This window comes from Anser cygnoides, chromosome 2, assembly GCF_040182565.1.
Source record: "Anser cygnoides isolate HZ-2024a breed goose chromosome 2, Taihu_goose_T2T_genome, whole genome shotgun sequence".
Lineage (NCBI taxonomy): Eukaryota > Metazoa > Chordata > Aves > Anseriformes > Anatidae > Anser > Anser cygnoides.
In genome coordinates this window covers 9,511,693-9,530,767 of record NC_089874.1, presented here as the reverse complement: position 1 = coordinate 9,530,767, position 19,075 = coordinate 9,511,693, and the positions used below count along the sequence as shown (strand labels likewise).

At 38.2% G+C, this 19,075-nt stretch overlaps 1 long non-coding RNA gene across 7 annotated transcripts in view; it reads left to right on the top strand.

The window, feature by feature from the left end:
* LOC106038926 (uncharacterized) overlaps window positions 1-17,711 on the top strand; it is a 52,213-nt gene extending 34,502 nt beyond the window's left edge. For 2 of the 7 annotated variants that reach the window (XR_010829059.1, XR_001208904.3), the window contains 5 exons: window positions 8,389-8,494; window positions 14,200-14,280; window positions 14,834-15,054; window positions 16,337-16,396; window positions 16,941-17,711. This is a non-coding gene — a long non-coding RNA (uncharacterized lncRNA). Of the gene's footprint in view, window positions 1-8,319; window positions 8,495-11,467; window positions 11,520-11,609; window positions 11,782-14,199; window positions 14,281-14,833; window positions 15,055-16,336; window positions 16,412-16,940 lie in introns of all 7 variants that reach the window. The other 5 variants (XR_007162734.2, XR_001208902.3, XR_007162736.2 and 2 more) reach the window with 5 other exon arrangements.
* Window positions 17,712-19,075: the final 1,364 nt, after the last annotated feature.

The window sequence follows — 19,075 nt, the reverse complement described above, 5'->3', positions numbered from 1 at the left end:
TAAAAATTGTTTAACCCTTTTACATTTTCCATTAAAGCAGGAACAAGTTGAAACCTAATCTCTTTTTATCAATACTTTAGGATTTTAGAAAAAAAAATTTGATTTTGCCTCCACCCTATAATGATGAATCAGCAAGCAGTTTGAGAAACCTCCTATATAGGCAGACAGGGCTGTATTTTTGTTTTGTTCTGCAAAGTAAAGTTCTGTGTTTGTTTATGGCATGTTCAAACAGACTTTATATTTAATTTAAACCATCACATTTCAGGAAATGATCTAGAATAAACCCATAGCTTCTGTTTCCCTCCACATTTTGTAAATAGGAATTCACTGATTTATTTCTTCTAAAAGGAATGTATTGATTTCTTAAAAGTAGCTAGAGAAGAAAGGTACTCGAAGTGTGGGAGTTCAGCATCTTTTGGATTCTATATGCAAATTTTTTCTTTTCTTTTTTTTTTTTTTTTTTTAGAATCTTGCACAGATTTCATTCAGATTTCATTTACATTCCTCTTTCGTTTCATTATAAAAGGACTGGGAGCAAGCTGGTGACTTTATGAGGCCTTCGCCATATTATCTTACTTTTATAATTACATTGATTTGAATCAACAGATTTACTCCACTCTGAAACTAAGTTAGCCTTACTCAGCCTTATCACACATATTTATCAGCACAGTTCTGTTTTAAAATGTTATTGGCTGTAGCAATTACAATCTTCATAATTTATGATATTATAATATAAGCTCTCTTTTGCCTGGAGCGCTATAATCTATTTATGTGTGTTTTTATTTACATAACATTTATTACTTACAAAAGACACTTCAGTGGTAATGTTGCAGAGCAGCAACAAGGAATACAGTGCACAGAAGAGTGGTTTTAGGGTATGTGCCATCTTCTCTGAGATCATGTTGCCAAACTGGTGGTTCCCAGCAGTATACAGAAATGATTCATTCCTTTCTTCTAAGTCAGTCTATTCCCATTTCAACAAACTACTATGTAAGTGGCATGTTTCCAGCATGCTCTGTTTGTGTATTTCGCATTTGATCTTTGATTCATATCAACTGCAATATATGGTTCAATTTTTGTCCATCCATTGAGAAATACATATCCAAAGAAAATGAGGCAATGTAAGATTATAATTTTGGTATTGATGAATGTACTTGTACAATGTTACATTTTTTTTTTCCTAAAAATTCCATTCTTTGCTATATAAATAGTCCAGGGCTGAGCAATATGGAGCTGTAAATCTTGAAAACAGTACACTCTTTGGTAAGAGTGTAGACTCATTGCTTGATGCCTCCAGATTCATGATGTGCTTGTGTATTTGTGAGCAACAGTGCACAATCTTGCTTCATCTTTCTGAGTTTTGAGACCCTCAGTGTAGCATCTAGGTTCCATAAGCTGTTGGTACTAAATGAAATTTATCCTCTAGTATATAATGAGGCCAACATTGTCGCAAGCACTAAAGAATCAGAACTATGTTGGCCTTGGTTTGAAAAGCTTAGCAGCTCTAAATGTACAAGTCAGTAACTGGATTCAGTAAGATAGTGCTCAGAAATCTAACTGGATTCTGCAGAGTTGCAGTATAAGTCTGCGAAATCTATTCAAGTCTGCTCCTAGTTTTTATGACTTGTTCCTTGCATGTAGAATACTCCCAGCATGCATGTGTGGTCCCAGAACAATGAGTGGAAACACTAAAATGGGTAATGGTCCTCAGGCTGAGCCTTTGTGTACAATAAGAATGGATGTCAGTGCAAACAAAAGCTTGTCAATGCACAAGATTGTAGCTTCTGTGGACACACCATCATAATGAAAATCTTACACTTACTCTGTATCTTAAATTCCAATGGATTATCAAAAGTTCTCAAAATGTGATCAATAAGCTAGCCTTAACATATGACATATTGAAGTACAACATAGTATCTTACTTTTAAGAATGAATGGGATCAATACATTTTGTTTAGATGTCCACAATCACAGAATTGATTAATTTTTAATTCTGAAAGGTAAGTGAAAGTGCCTGAAACATTTAATATAATAATACATTAAAACTGTCACTATAAACACAGTGAACATTATGCCCTACAGATGCCAAGAAGGAACGTGTTTGCCATAGGTAATGCTTGTTGGGTGGTTGGAAGATTACGCTAAGAAGTTGATATTGCAAAAACTATGCTTGACTTAAAGGGAGGAAAGCTTCAGAGGTAGTTTAACCAACTCTGTTCTAATCAATGGAAGCATTGTACAGTATTTAACAGAATATTTTTATTTTTATTTTTTTCCCAGTTGGTGTGATCATAGCTGTTAGGAGATCCTAGTCCAACTCAGTCAGGGTCTACAACTTCTGTGTCAGGCAGAGTAATGCAGTGTAGAACATTGTACTCGTACTACTTGTATCAGGGAAGGAAACAGTCTCACTTTGCAAACAAACTTGCCTTGGCTGTAAATGTTTATGGAACACTTTATTCCTGAAATATTATATATGCAATTATAGGTGGTATAGGGGGATTTGTACCAGTCTGAAGAAAAATTGGTTAGAAAGAACTAGCTAATTTTAGTGTAAAAAAAAAAAAAAAAAAAAAAAAAAAAGTGATGTCCCCACAATGTATGTCTCTAATATAAACGTACTAATCCTTCTTGTGCCTTCTGAGAACTATATTTGTTTGGAAAAATGTTATTTCAGGTGAGTCAGAGCAATTTGTGAGTTTAGGTTAGAGTGAATGTTTTCCCAAAGAAGCCATCGTGAAAAAGAACCATGCTTCATTTTAATTGCATAGTCATGCCTTATAGACTTTACAGTACCCATGCCAAGATTTGAGGGCTTATTTGCTAATTGTAGATGAATATGCCACTTAATTAATTAGGTGCTACGCACCCTCAATTGTCATAATGATTTCAATCTATCATAATGATTTAATTTATAGCAATACATTTGTCTGGATAATTTATTGTCCATGGAGGGAGGTAAATCACACTGTTTATTTAAGGCAGCTAATTTAGGTGTGATTTAGAACACCAGAAGTTAGGAACTTCAGCTTCCCATGTTAAGGGAAAGTAGCAGGTGCATCCAGTGGACAATCGAAAGCCTGTGCATCTGGACACATAAGTGCACTCCTCCCTGTGAGCAGTAGTGATGAAATAAAGGAGTTTATCGTATCAAACAGGGTGAGTACTCATAGCTAGGCATTCTCATGAGTTGTCAGAGGCTTGGATTCAATTCCTTTTCATCCTAGCCTTTTTATGAGTCCATTGAGATACTTAAGCCTGGCCCCTCTCTCTGCGTCCAGCTCGTGTTAGATATGTGACTGTCCTCAGTCCTGCAAGGTGACAGTCACCTGTCTTAACTGGTGTCTTGACAGACCTGTCTTGACTACACCTCACTCAGTATCTTGAAAATCTGATTCCTGCTTGATGAAATTTGATTGTCATTTTGTACACTCCTTGGAAAAATGTGTAGTTTGCTTATTTTCTCTCCTTTATCATTATCTGCAATTTACAGGAAAACATGAAGCAGCTGGGCCTTAGGTATGACAATAAGAGGAGCATAGAAATGATTTGGTACACATACGTGTGTATGCAGTTAGATATAAGCTTAAATATGTGGTACAGGGCATTGCAAAGGCAAAGTGATGTACATAGTGAGTGTTACTATTTTTAATACAAGCCTTATTAGAGTAAGAAATTTATCAAGGAAGCAGACAGGATCTTAAGCTTTTTCTTTTGTATGAAATGTCTGTGATACAGAGATTTTTAAATTAAAATTTTTGCTGAGTATTGGAGGGGAATCTTGAACTACTAATTATTCCCCCAAACAAACGTAAAACCAACCAAACAATAGTTATAAGTAAAAGAATAAGATTGGTATACATTTTGGTACTGTAACTTTGTTAAATTTACTAAGGATGCTTATGGTATAGTTGTGAGAATATATTTGCTGCCCATTGACATATAAATAAATAACAAATAATGTCAATACATTTGAGAGATCTTAATATTGTTAAAGAATTGATTTACTAAATACATAATTTGATGGTTTTAATTAATTATATGCTGTAGAGTGGAGTTCTGTCACAGTGACCCTAAGGTCAAGACCTATAGTTTATGGACTATTAATTAGCCATTAAGTCATTCGCTCATCTGACCTGCAAATCTATCAGATTGATGGATAGCAGAGACCTCCATGTTCCTAATAGGTATTCTATTTAACTTTCAAAAATTTCAAGCAAAGTTTGATCACTGACTAAAATGAAGTGAGAAGAAAGCTTAACAATTTTTAAGGCTATATCATCTCCTTTCACTTGAAAGCAGATATTAACTTGAAGAATACCATTGCTGTCTTCACTGATCTCCCAGGACTACTGACTGAACAGTGCAACTAGTACCTTAATTTCTTTTCTTTAAAAAGAGGAAATCAAAACGATTTTTACAGATCTTTTGAATGTGTAATATCAAGCATAAATTTTAATTGCACTTCATTTACTAAGTGGTGCATTACCTCATCCTTTGGTTTTAACAATGGATTTTCTATAAATCTTCATATGGTTAAACATGATAAACTGCTCAACATATCATGGAACATGGCAGTGCTTATTAGCACTTGAGAAGTTATTGATTGCTTATCTTGATTAATCTTTTATGGGTCTCTGTAGTATTAATTCCACAGAAAAGACTTTGGAAGTTCTGTAGCATTAGTCCCCTCATTCATACATTCGCCTTCAATTACATGGATTTCTTTGACTGCTCTTGCTAGATTAATTATAACCTCTTTGTCACCAGATCTTGCTTTCAGTTTATCAAGAATTAGAATTTTAATGAAAAATACATATTTAAAAGATTCTAAGAAAGAGTGGCATTAATGAGATGAGATGTTTCCTGCAATTTGGTAGAAGGAAGGGTTTCTTAGGTTTCTGGAATAAGGAGAAGTGAGTATCAATTTTAGAGGCCCAATCTATGACGTATGGGTTGTGCTAGATATTCAGATGCTTCATTTCAGATACAGCCTGGGAATTTTCCTCTCTCTCTCTCTCTCTCTCTCTCTCTTCTTTTTTTTAAACTCAATGACAAGGGTTTTCTATAGCAACTAGTATCAGCTTTATCATAAAGAAGGGGAACTGCAGCTTGCTCATCAGATTTATCTGAATGAGGATAGGGAAAATACAAAACCTACCTGGATAAATGCTGAGTCTGTCCTTGAGGGTAGAATCATAGAATCACAGAATGTTTTGGATTAGGATAGACCTTAAAGATCATCCGGTTCCAATCCCTGCCATAGTCAGGGCCCCCTCCCAGCAGCCCAGGCTGCCCCCAGCCCCATCCAGCCTGGCCTTGGGCACTGCCAGGGATCGGGCAGCCACAGCTCCTCTGGGCAGCCTGGGCCAGGCCTCACGATCCTCATAGGAAAGAATTTCTTCCCAATGTCTAATCTAGATCTACTTTATTTATTTATTTATTTAGTTAGTTAGTTTAAAGCCATTCTCCCTTGTCCTGTCACTACACTTCCTGACAAAGAGTCCCTCCCCACCTTTCCTGTAGGCCCCCTTTAGGCACTGGAAGGCCACTCTAAGTTGCCTCCAGAGCCTTCTCTTCTCCAGGCTGGACAATCCCAGCCTGCTCAGCCTGACTTTGTAGGGGAGGTACTCCAGCCTCTGATCATCTTTGTGGCCCTCCTCTGGACTCGCTCTAATATGTCCATGTCCTTTTTGTGCTGGTGGCCCAGTGCTGGGTGCAGGGCTCCAGGTAGGGTTTCACGAGAGCAGAGCAGAGGAGGAGAATCACCTCCCTTGCCCTGCTGGCCACATTGCTTTAGATACAGCCCAGGATAAGGTTGACTTTCTGGTCTGTGAACACACACTGCTGGGTCATGTTGAGCTTCTCATCCCTCCTCAGGGCTGCTCTCAATCTATTCCCCGCCCAGCCTGTATTTGTGCTTGGGATTGTCCCAGCCCAGACTGAGGACCTTACACTTAGCCGTGTTGACCCTCATAAGGGTTGCAGAGATCCACCTACCAAGTCTGTCCAGGTCCCTCTGCATCCATTCCTTCCCGCCGGCATGTCAACTGTACCACACAGTTTGGTGTCAGGTTAGGTTTCCTGTGTCCCAGAGAAGTACCAGCTCTACTCAGCTGTATGCTCTTTTAGAATCTCTTGCCTCTCATTTTTTAAATTGAGGTCTTATTATGTTTACATCTTCTTTCTGCTGCAGAGTAAAAGTAAGTTCCATGATTCAAATTTTCATGTCATGGGTCTTGGACAGTCTTGAAGTCAAAGAACATAAAATAGACAGAAGTTGCTTGTAGGCATAAGGACTTGGTAAACTGAGGTCACTCTAAAAAAAAACACCATCCAGACCTCAGATTTGAGAAACTACTTCAAGCTACAAGATCAGAGAAATTAATATTCCAGTTTTAATTTGATAGAATGTCATTATTTCATGGCCAATTACTGAAGTATTTGGTTGCTGTTTGGTTTGCCATCTCCATCCCAGTGCATTCTTGGTCTCAATATGCTCTAAATATATATGTAATGAGCACTGGGATGCAGGAAAAGGGGAAGAGACTGCATTGTAGCCACACATTGCCCAGCCTTGGAACATCGTGCAGCATCATTATGGACTTTGCTTTTGCCACCTTTTGCAGAAAGACGGTAAAGAAATCTGCATCTAGAATAGCATATGCATATATCAAATCCTTAGTGGATTATATAGTTATGGAGGAGTCCTAATCTGATGTCGTGAAATAACAACATGAAGTTGAAAGTTTCCAGTGATTTACAGTGGGGTTGATCCTACTCCAATTCAGAATGGAAAAACTGTCACTGGCTGGAATAGACAGGGGTTGAACTAGTGTCATTGCAGCAGTGTTTGTGATGATCTCATTTTCTTATAGATTTAAACCATTGGCAAGAACAACAGAACTTTGAAGTAAAACAAAAGACCCATAGCAATAAAAGGCTAGCTTTATTCTGATGTTAACATCATATTGAAAGAGTAATGAGTCATCAACTTTATTAATAATGGGCAAATTTTCAATAAAAGCATATTTATTGTTGTCAATCCCTGTTGCATGTGTACACGCTGGAGTACAGCCAAAACGAGGAGGAGTGGATGAGTCCCAGTTTCACAAGAAGTCAAAAGAAAAAAAAAAGAAAGAAAAAAAATCAGGAAATTGATCTCAATTCCTCTTTCTATTTAAGTCAAAACCAAAACATCTTTTGACTTTGGAGAGGCCAATATTTCACCTGGCTTCAGGACTTCTCCCTTCTCTGTAACATGCCTTCATATTCAGTACCAAACGTTGAGAGCTCTGTTGTGTTCATAGATGTGCTGTGAAGATCTTTGCCCAGAAGGTGCAAATCATGGACAATATTGAGCATGCATGGACATCTATAAAATAATCACTTATTTGTTCATTTTATTTCCTAGGACTGTTTTGTGTTAGTTATTTGTTCTGAAAGCTGTTGAATGATAACTATTGAATATTAACAAAGCTATTACATAGGTGGACAAATTCAGTCCTTCCAGACAGATACACTGAGCAAATAAATGGACCGACAGGACTTCCTGGCCCTATGAGTTGTATCAATCACATCACTAGGATGAAGACTTTGCCAGAGAAATTCCTAGAATTTCTTGTAGTGTCAGGAAAGGCTTAAATGCAGGAGTTTTATTATATGGGGACGTGCAGGCTGCATAGATAGCAACCAACAATGAAATTCTCAGCAAGTTGGCATAAAATAGGATTTATACTTGGGCTGTAAACTAAATGGATACATTAACCAAAAGATTCCTATAGGGGAAAGGAAGTGGGCCATGACTCTAGTGTAGCCTGAGGGTCATGGCAGCAGCTGCAGCTGCAGAGCAATTGTTCTTTGTGTCACACAAAATGTTCATCTTCTCCTGTTTCCACATGGGTCTGTACAGAGGGAAAAAGATTTTCTAGTTATTTTCAAGAGGTAAACAAATGATGTTTCTTATTAAGCTATCCTGTCAAAAAAAAAACAAAACAAAAGAAAACAGTCTGAAAGAATCCTAAGTTCATTTTAACCAATTTTGAAATAGTGGATTGGAAAAAGTCTTTCAAACCCAAGATGGTCATGGTATGTCTTCAAATTAGTCTGACTGTCAAGATTATAGGAAAGGGATTGCATTTCTGTTTTCCTGAACTTCCTAAGCAAATTAGATAAACAAGTAATTAAAATGAAGAACTGCAAATACTAGGCATATCTGTGTGAGAAAATATGGAATTTGTAAAGGGAATAATTTAGTTTAAAATTTAGTGAGTTGGTTCAAATTTTGTAATGTAATGTACATCTCTGTAATGTATGCAGGTACAAGCTTTCAGCTTCTACTTTGGCTTATACAAAAATGTGTGCATTCATCACCAGTGTTTCTTGAAGGTGCTACCCCAGTGCTGGACAACACTGGTGCTGTCTCACTGCCCTTGGACATCTACATGCTCACAACATCTGTACCACATACCAGATTCTCTACCTTGAAAATCAGGTAAGGAAGTCATGTGAAATACTTAGCAATTTTTATTGTATGGGGCCTTTTCACTTAGACTGTTTTACGGTGAAGATGTTTTTATTTTAAAAGTATTTTTTTAGGTAAGCTTTTTTGCTCAAAATCATGCTCCACACCATCAGAAATGAACATGTTAAAAATTAATTTTCACTTACAATCTCTTCACTTAAAGGGTAACCCATAATTCTCATAATCCTCACTTGAACTTAATGTTTTCCTGTCTTCTAATGGACAGTAATTGAGAGGGATCCATCATCTAAATTATACTCTAGTGTAGGGATTCACTTAGAAAAATGGTGCTATAAACTGGAATCTCTATGGTAAAAATCAATCCCTGGAAGCCGGTTAGTTTTAAGGAAAGATATTACCCATCTGGTAGACTTAAACAAAGTGTTTATATTAATTTGCACATGGAGTTTAAGTCCATAACTTTTCTAAAATGCAGTAAAATGGTAGCACTTGTTCTATATTTTGTTGTTGTTGTTGTTGGGTTTGTTGTGATCTTACTCTATTTCCATGGGAGACAGAGTCTTTTTCACCAACATTACTGGGTAATGTATGGAAGTTTTTAAGGATTTCCTTACAATGTTACCAAGCACAGCATTTTCCTGTGAAGGGTTTCAAGAGGGGTCCAGGAAGTCCTTTCTTACATTGGTTCCATAACTTATTCTAGGTGACTGCCTTTCACAAAGTTATAAGAAAGTCTGAAGAAAGAAAACCTGAGATAAGAACACCATTGCTCTCCCTTGCCACACAAAAGGATCTTCTCCAGCCTTAATCCTTCTAGCAGAACTTGTCCTGTTCTGCTGAGAAATCATGAAAACAACCATGGGAAAAGCCTGTGGGACCCCAAACATCTGGAGGAAACCCCTAAGCCATGGGTTGTTTGGTGTTTGAGAACATATGTTTGGAGAGGGATCATCTTGTACCAGCCCAGTCCTTAGCCATCTGCTCCTGACTGCCACCCCGGGCCTGATACCAAGGAGATCTGTATGCAACCCTACCAGCATGCCTATTCCCAGCTCTAGTTTGGTGAGATAGGTAGATATATGCCCAGGGAACTGCTTCCCTGAATCCAAACACCCCTTTTCTTTTTGGGTTTCTTCAAGCTATCATTAATATCTGTTTGCTTCATTTCCCAGGTAGCTGAAGCAGAGACAGCAGCAGCCAGTGAGACCTAGGGATATTTCCATCCACAGGACAGTCTCCACAAACTTTTCATGCGTCTTTCCTTGCCATTTACAGTCAAGGGGACACCTGCTCCCTCCCTAAGACTTAGGGAGCAGGTCTGGCCAGGAGCTCGTGACCAGTGAGCTCTTATTGAGAAAGCTTAATACTACGGCACACTAGAGCCCTAGGGCACTTGAAACTATCATATAAACAAGATCAAATGTCTTCACACCCCATATATATTTTAATGAATGTAGAACAAAAGTCTTCTATTTTATTATCCGTGATTTGCAGCTGGAACTTTGAGATGTGGGGGAAAAATTTCTCTGAAGTAATTTAGGAAATCTGTGTAAGAACCAGGGATAAATGCAGTCCTGAATTCCAGTCCAATAATTTAAAAAGAAAACACTTTTCTCTTCATAGTCTCTTACAAACTCCAAAGGCCGGTAGGGCTAGGTGAAAACATTAACAATATGTATCAAATACCATATTTGAAAATGATTAAGAAATTCATCATAAGAGACAGAAATGAGTCTCCAGCCAGCTCTGACCTTGAAATATCCTTCTCCCCTGACACATTGGTTTTTGTTTTCAAAGAGCTCTGAGAAACGTCTTTCTCTGAGAAACTGTGGATATTCCTTTTGCCAGTTTGTAAGCAAAACACAGAGCAATCTTGAAAGGTGTCAGCTACAATGACTTCTTCAGGTTAAATATACCGTTTGTTTTTCAAGTAACTACTAATGGTTTAAAGCACTTCAATAAAAATCTTCTGCAGTTTGGGGAAAGGGCTAGTTTTATAATATATTTATTGGAAGAAAAAGCCCTCCAAAAATCCAGCTGCCTTGACATATAAAGGATTTTCTTCTTCCTTTATCAGAACCTGTACCATAACCCTTTTTTTTTTCCTTTCCCCAGATTTAGACAGAGCCAGCCTGACAGTGTCTAGTGCTATTATTCTTCTTGCCACTTATGTATGCCTCCTCACAGACTATGATATCACAACTCATTAATCAGGCAGCAGGCTGGCTTGAGTGAGATCAGAGCGTGGGCCAATGCCAGTGCTCCTTTTGTCTGATTCATCAGGTATTTTTTTTTTTAACTGTGGTCACAGAAATGTATAAATAGGAACAGTATTCAATATTTTATTCTCAAGCTAAATTTAAAGGTTTCACTGAGATCAGGTGTAAGAGATGGGCTGATCATCTAAAGTAAGATTTATCAAACAGATAAATTAGGTGGCAATTGCTAAAATACTATGTAACGAGTGATTTTTTTTTTTAAGGGCACCATAAGGGAGTCTGTGCCAGGTTTTATAAATAAATGTGAAAAGAGATGAGGAGTCTTTACCTGTTTTACAGCATCTGTGGGGGGACTACTTATTTGTTCTTTTTTTTTTTTTGTAGTTGTTTTTATTAATGATGACTAACCAATGTCCAGCCCTGCTAGTAGAGTTACCTGGCTGCAGAGAAAAAAAAAGCCAGATATTTCCGAGTTAGACGAGATCTTCAATTCAGAGTGGATTAGTTAGGAAGCTCTGGGTTTTGTCCTTAACAATACTCATTACTATTTCCAGCACAATCCTGAAGATACTTGTTGGCTGTTGAAGAAAATAAGTCGTTGCTAAAAGGAAGACAAAGAAACTTTGGCAAACAAACTGCTGATTTAACTTCTACTTATGCACCACCTTGCATAGAGGGGAAAAGAAGCCAGGGTGATGCTTGAGTTCATGCCATTGTCACAAAAGGTTTTTTGTCATATTGGAGTCCATTTTTTTCTCTCTAGGTGGAGCATCTCAGCTGAATAAGCCTTCAACCTTATCTAGCCGCATCCAAGGGTGAATAGATTGTTCCAACATGACTCTACTGATAGAAAATTCCTTTTGTTTTTCAAATATTCATTTAAATTTTACCTTCCTCTGTGCCAGTTCTGAAGAGCTGGAGGAAAGGTCAGTCCTAAGGACTGAAATGTAGCTTCCTCCTGTGCAGTGCAAAGGCTCTCAAGGCAGACGAAAACACAGCAAGAGGAGCAAAGAGAAATCTCTCTACAGCCTGAAGATGTCAATCTGTGACTGGCAGTGTTTGGAATAACACAGAGAAGTACATTGCGTTTTTTTTTCACTTTTCCAATGTCAGCATGATGTACGCTAGGGAGGTTGTACTGTTGCCAGCAAGATGAGGCCCCAAAACGTGGAAAAATACTCATCGTTTTGAGTTAGAAGACACCTTTCCATCTTACTGAATGCAAAAATCTTTACTTTCCAGGAATATCTGACTGTTCCAGGCTACTGCATTTGTGTATTCACCGGACAAGCCAGTATTGATTAACAGTGAATTTCCAGATGTAGATTTTGACTCTTGAATGAGCTATTTTTTTCACTTCAATAGCAATAGCCTGACAGAAGATTAGTTAAAGCTGAATAGTGTAACAGGGAGCCCAAGTGTTATCCTGTAGCATGGATTGTGGGTTTTAAGCGTGAGCTGTTGTCAAATCATCTAGCAGTCTAGACCTGAAAAGAAATCCTCTTTTTGTCTGTATCTTGGTTATTGTGAGCTTTACTCCTTTCTTCCTGTGCATCCCATTTATCTGTTGTAGCCCCTTGCAACAACCTTCCTTACCTATCTTTCCAGGTTTCGTTATTCTTCAGATATCTCATCCTTTCCTACCTCAGAAAAATTCAGGCTTTGCATTCAGATGTTTTCACACCCATGATGTTACCAATTTATATGCTCTTGCCTATGGTTTCTCTGATTTCCACTGAAGTCAGCCAAATCATTTCCCCAGATAGACGAGTTTTATTTTCTCTGGTATAGAGAATTCTGGCCTTATATTCTCCACACTTGTGACTTAATCCTTTATTTAATATCTGTTTCTGCTGAGCACCTTCAAGGAGCTAGCTCACTAGCCTTAAGTGGAAGGCTATAGATGCATAGCAGTGTTTATGTTAACATAAAAAAAGAACTAGCTACATGGAAAAAATGTTCTTGGCCAGTTTATGCTCTTTTCTTGTGCATTATGTGATTTCTTACTTTCGCTCCATATTCAGTTTGTGTGTAGTCTCAGATGCTAAGTTCTTTAGGCAATCTAATTAAAAATATTTGTACAGTGCCTTACACCAAATACAGCACAGGGTCAGTCTTGCCAATCACCAGCATCAGTATCAGTCTGCATGCCTCCAGTGTTCAGATGATATGTTCCTTTCCCCACTGTGTCATGTTGAGCTGGTCTGTGTTTACACTGATTTAAATCAGAGTTGAATTTGGCCCAAATTTTAGTAAAACATTCTTCCTAAAGTACGACAGTGTAGTCAATATTGTTATTGTTTCCTGCTGTGTCTTTATTTGCATGTTAATGGCAGATTATTGTTGTCTTTTCCAGTGTACTTCCCCAGAGACTGTATGCATGTTTTTATTGATTAGTTCCTCTTCATTTAACATTTAAATGGATATTTTCAAATTGGTGCAAAATTATAATAGTGTGTTTGCTCAAGGCATTGAACTGTGGTATTAGTACAATCATCTAAGTCTGTTGATTATGCATGCTCTCTACAAAAGAGTTTAAGGACTGCAGTGCAGACCTGCAATTAGGTCTGAGTTACACAAGCAGATGAATCCTGGGCCAAATGCACCCATTATCTCATTTATCTTCCTCAAATGTTAGTGCAGGTGAAGTACAAATGTAGAAAGTACACAGTAATGTAAGAAGAAAAATCTGAACATGTACTCTTCAGAATTGTTCTTAATCTTGTTTCAGTCTATGCAATTTTTAAATGTCAATCTTAGTAACATTATCTAAGTTATCTCTCTTGTAGAAGAAACTTGGGAGTGGAAGCTCTTTAAAAATGAGGTTTTATTTGGTGAGGATGCATACACTTACTGCGTGCAGTAGTGAAAGTTTTGGCTATGTGAACATCCGCTGCTGTGACTGATTTGCAGCTTTACCTGTATGGGCGGTAACCTCACCAAATCACATAAAAGTCATTTGGCTTCATCAATATCTAAGTAGAATAAGTGTGAAAGCTGAGGATTTGGCAAGCAACACTTTGTCTCGTGAAGGTGTGTTGTTTTGTTTTTTTTTTTGGGGGGGATGGGGTGGGGAGTGAGGCTGTAGGTAGCATTTGTGGGATCTATTTGGCCTTGCAAATTGGCTTTCTTCATTGTTTCTGTGGTGCTGGCAGAAGCTTTCTCTGTTGTTTCTGAGAGGCCTGAAGATAAGGGAATCTTTGCATTGTTCCTTCCGAGTTACTTCAACTTGCAGTTAGTGTTCTTAAATAGTGTTAGGGTGCCCTTGGGTGCCTACTAGCAATTCCCAGCTGGTAGTCTTAACCTGTTGAAAACACAAATGACACAATATACATTTTCAAAACCAACAAAACCAGCTCTTCTGGCTAAATTCAACTATGTTAATTGTGTCCAACCTTATTGAGTCCTGTGGTCTTTTTTCTTTTTTTTTCCTACAACGTATGTCTTCCTTTCCTTGTGCTAAGTTACAATAAATATTATTATTCTGCTCGACAGCTTCTAAGTTCTGCCTGGAAGGTCCTTCAGGGCTGAGCAGGGAGTCCTGCTTGAAAAGCATCCTGATGCTTCGTAGAAAAGGTGGTACCTCTATCAATGATGTTCTGTTGACATGTTTTTTACGTCACGGTATGTTTTGCTGTTAATGTCTAAGCAGTGTGTATATCTGAAAATAGAAAGTTATGAGCAACCCCAAAGACAAGAGAGAATAGGTTCTTTGTGGGCTGTGGGGGAAAAATATACACACCTGATGTGTAGGATTTAAGTTATCTCTGGGTGGGGTGCAGGGGAAGTTGGATGTTTCCAGGGACAGATATTTTTTGCAATGTGCCTAGGAAGTAGTCTGGGTCTCCTGGCCCCCCTAAGACCCTTCCTATTCATAACCTATCATGGACATACGTTGTTTGGATCACTTAGGCCACAAGAGAAGCCTGTAGCATGGAGAGCATTGGAGGTTTTTGCCCAGTTCAGTGGATATGGTGGAACTTGTATTAGAAGGGTTTTGTACAACATGAACCACTTTAGATTTCAAATAAATGGAGTTAATATATGTCCGCCAAAACTGACATTCCTTGAATGTGTAATGTAATATTCTTTAAGAACAAAATTTTGATGTACTGCGATTACTTCACAGGGTGTGTTTGTATTTATGTGGACACTTACGTGACTGCATCATCCTTTGGTAGCTGCAAGGAAATTTGAGCCCCAGGCACCTTATCCAGAGTCCTTCCTGGGCTGGGCTATAGACGAATGGTTGTACCCACAGCAGAAGGAAGGCGAAGGGTCCAAACAGCAGCTCTGCAAAGCCTTGTGTCAGGGAAGTAGGCAGAAACAAAGCTGGAGGTCCCTGCTGTGGTAAGTGTCTTTTGTTCAAGAGGACATTACAGATCTCTTTTATTCATGCTTTCTGGAAGAGCGTTAAAGTTTATTTAAAACCATTGGACCTGGTATGTAACATAGCTAAAGCCTACAAAAATGGGGCACTTGCTGAAATCTTGTTCTAGCTGGCTACTGTGGCACAAAATCACACATTGCTTACAGATTCTGAAATTACTTAAGGATTGGTTAAAGTTAAAATTCTAGCCTTTAACTCTCCATTTCCTGGGTTTTGTCAGCTTAAAGCAAGCCCTAATGTTACTTTAATGTAGTTTGGTGTGTGGATTGCATCAAAGTAGGTTATATATTGATTCCTCAAACCTCAAAGCTCTAGAGGTAAATCTCTACAGAGAAGTGTCAGAACTTCAGTTAATACTCGTATTGATAGGCACAAGATGTCACTATTGTGCTTACTGCAGAGATAACATTCGTGTTGAAATTTTAATGCCTATAATGTTTAGCCTTTCTAGACTATGGCAAGCTAATCAAAGAACCTTCTCTGGTATATAAATCACTGCACACTATTGAAAATTGTAGACAAGATAAATCAAGATTTTTCAATCAATTTGGTCTTCAATCATTCTTTCCAGCAGCACAGAAAATATAGTCCATGTTGTACTTACAGTTTGATAGCAAGGAGATGTTTAACATCAGTGCTGGAGATTAACGGTGACAAGTTATATTGTGGAAAATGTGAAAGGGTGTTTAGACTGAAATATTAATTTCTTGATTGATGTAAAAATCAATAATTGAGGCCATAAATCAATGCTGAAATCAGATGGATTATGCATCATCTAAGCTAATACTCAACACATTCAAAAACTAATCCACAGTTTCAAAATATGGAAATTGATGTAGGAAGGCGAATCTGTTTTTCCAGTGTCTTATATTCTCAAATTTTCATACGTTTTACAATAATAGATGTTATTTTTTTCTTCATTTTCACAAACTATTTCTCTTTTTTGAAGACTTATGAAGTGTTTTATTAAAAGATCTGTATCTTATAAATAAAGGAGGTGGTTTATTTGTAATGAACACCTTATTGTACACTTCAGTCCCTTTTGCTGTTTGCAAATTATCTGCATATAGTTTTTGACCTTCAACATTTTTTCATTATATGGAAAGATTTATTTGAATACATTCCAGCCTATGGGTCACACTTACCTTGAAATCAGAGTTTATCAGTATCTGCTGTTTATTCTGCATGATTGGTCACCAAGGGCATGTGGTTGTGTATTTTTTTTTTTTTTTTTTTTTCCAGATTCTTTGCTGAAAACCACAGAAAGCTTTTAAGCTGGAGCTATATCTTTTGCCTGGGAATGTAGGTCCACAGTGGGTAATGAAGTATAGAATAATCATTATATAGTTGAAATCTTCTCCAGTGTCAATAATGGAGGCATGTCTGGATAGAAATTTTCATTGATAACTGAAAAGTGTACTTTTTAATTAATTTCACACAGGAATTTCTTGCACGTTTGCCAGTGGAGGGCTGTATTTGTAAGCTGCCTTGATTTTAGGGTCTAACTGGTCTTAAAACTACTTTTGTCTCATAAAGTAGATGCAAATTATGCTGGTCAGAACTACATTTCTCAAAACACAATTCATCTTCAAAAAATAAAAACAAAAATAGGAAACTTCTGCTGGAGTGAGCTGGAAAGCTGCATTCTGGGAACTGTAGTTTTGGCTTGCAAAGCAGCTGCATGAAAATTCAAGGGTGGCTATATAGTTTTATCAAGTGTAATTGCTTTGGGTTGCCCTGGTTACCCAGTGAAAGACTTTTTGCTAAGGAATGTGTATATGAAGTCAATGGGACAAAAATCATACATTCAGGGATTTTAAGTGCTTCATTTCCCTTCATGTTACAGGTGGCTGTCCAAAACTGATGTAGCGATGTTGTTTACTGCCATGGGTGGACAGGAGGGAAAACGCATGGTGGTTTTGGCGTGGTACACTTTGGACAGATTAGAAAATACTCTGCTAATTAGGGGAATTCCAGGCATGTACAGGAAGCATATTTCAATAACCCATGATTATGTTGGGTTTCATGTAAAGCTATTTGTTTGGCTGCCAAAGTGTTTTATGGTGTGATGCCAACTATAATATATTCAGAACACAAGCTAAAAACTCTAAACTTTGATGCTTGATGAGTTCATAGGATGGGAACACAAAGACAAAGAACCTTGAAAACCTCAACATGAATAATTAAGGTAAATAGACAGACTGTTCTGTATAGTGATTAAAACGTAAGTAACTTTTGGGCATTACATAGCTATCCAGAAATTCAAAACTTTTTAAAACAAAAGCATGTACTGTAGTATCTCTATTATCTAACTATAACACTACACAATTTATTATGAGCTGACTTGCTTGTTCTCCTTTGTGGAATGAGCACGCTGCCATTCCAACATATTTCCAGCCTCAGAGAAATATTGGCATCCTTTAAAAATACATTGAAATAAAAGTCACCTGCATGTGAAATTTTTCAAGAGAGTCCTTTATAATTTATAGAGGCAGTTTAAGTAATGTAACAAGTTTTGAGTGTATTATGTGTGTTCAGGAGTATAAATCAGAGCTTTATAAGTACCCAAACCTGTAAGTTCATACGTGAAGCAGTAACAGAAGCTATGCCAGAGAATCCAAAGCTCTTATGGAGGAGTGAGATTTTGACAAATGTTTGTAGAAAAAAAAAAAAGACAAAAAAGATGAAAAAATAAAAGGAGTAAGACAATAAGTCACATTGTTTCGGGATGCTGAAAGAACAACGTGTGCAATAAGCAAAGTGCCTGTGACTTCCAGCAACAGAGCTGGCATTTCTAAAACCGCAGGTGACAGGTAAAGACTGGCTGAAGACAGAGTCTGGGCATTGCTATTTCAAGTTCTGGTTTTAATACACTTGAAAACAATTTGAGGCAAAACCAGCAGGCCTGGCTATGATTGCTATCACAGCCTGCCGCCAACCTTCCAGGTTGGGTGCACCTGGGTGAACTCACCTTTTCAGAGATGTATGCCAGGTACTGCACCCTTCCCGCTCCAGCAGGCATGTGAGGAACCATGGCTGCCTGGAGAACTGGAGAGCAAGCAGAAAAGAGGCAACGGGGCTGCCGATAATCTGCTAAATTCCCCTGTGTTTTGATTTTGGAGGCTGTAATGGAGGCGATTGCCAGGTCTGCGTGGCAGGCCTCCTTTCCTGACCTTTCCCAGGGATGGCTGAAATAGCCTTGGCCCCGGGTTGGGAGAAATCCCCCGCATGAGTCAGCCAGCTCAGCACTCCAGGCGTATGCCAGAAATAAAAGAGGGCAACAGCATCTGCACCCCTGCTCTCCCCCAAGGCCTGGTGTAATGAACGTGGCCAGAGAAAGAGGGTGTGGTGTCAGCCAGCTGCTGAATTAATTAACTGGGAGCTGGAAATACATGGAGTCACTCAAAGGCTGCTTTGGGGTGCGCACCAGGGCACGGATTTGATGCTGACCAGAGCCAAGGAGACGCAGGACTCGCTGACAGCAGCTGATGTGCCCTTCTGAGGTGATCTTCTGAGATACCGCCGAGGGCCTGGCTTCCAAAATAGTTTTAATAGGCTGCAAATTTTTGTCGTTGTTAATTGCTTTGTTTATAATCCAAATCTTTGGGGCCATTTTGTTTTAATGAAACTGTTGTCAAACTGCAGCTAAAACAGTCTGATGTTTATTCTTGTTGCCTCTGTCTTGGTGTAAAAATGTTAATAATTATGTCCCTTCTCCTGGAAAGGAGCAGCAGGATCTGTGGATAGTAAGGCCATAAATAAAAGCAATATTGGGACTGAAAGACAGAAGAGAATCTTGCAGCACTGTGTCTCCTTTCTGCCTCCATTGAAATCTTTTTGTTTAGTCTTAGTGAAATCCTTCACGTTCTATGTATCTCCTTTTCACCATTTGTATATGGGTTGATCTCCAGGATTACAAACCACATAAGAAGGTGTATTCTTCTCATGTCAGGCCCTCCAAAAGAAGGTGCTATAGGAAAG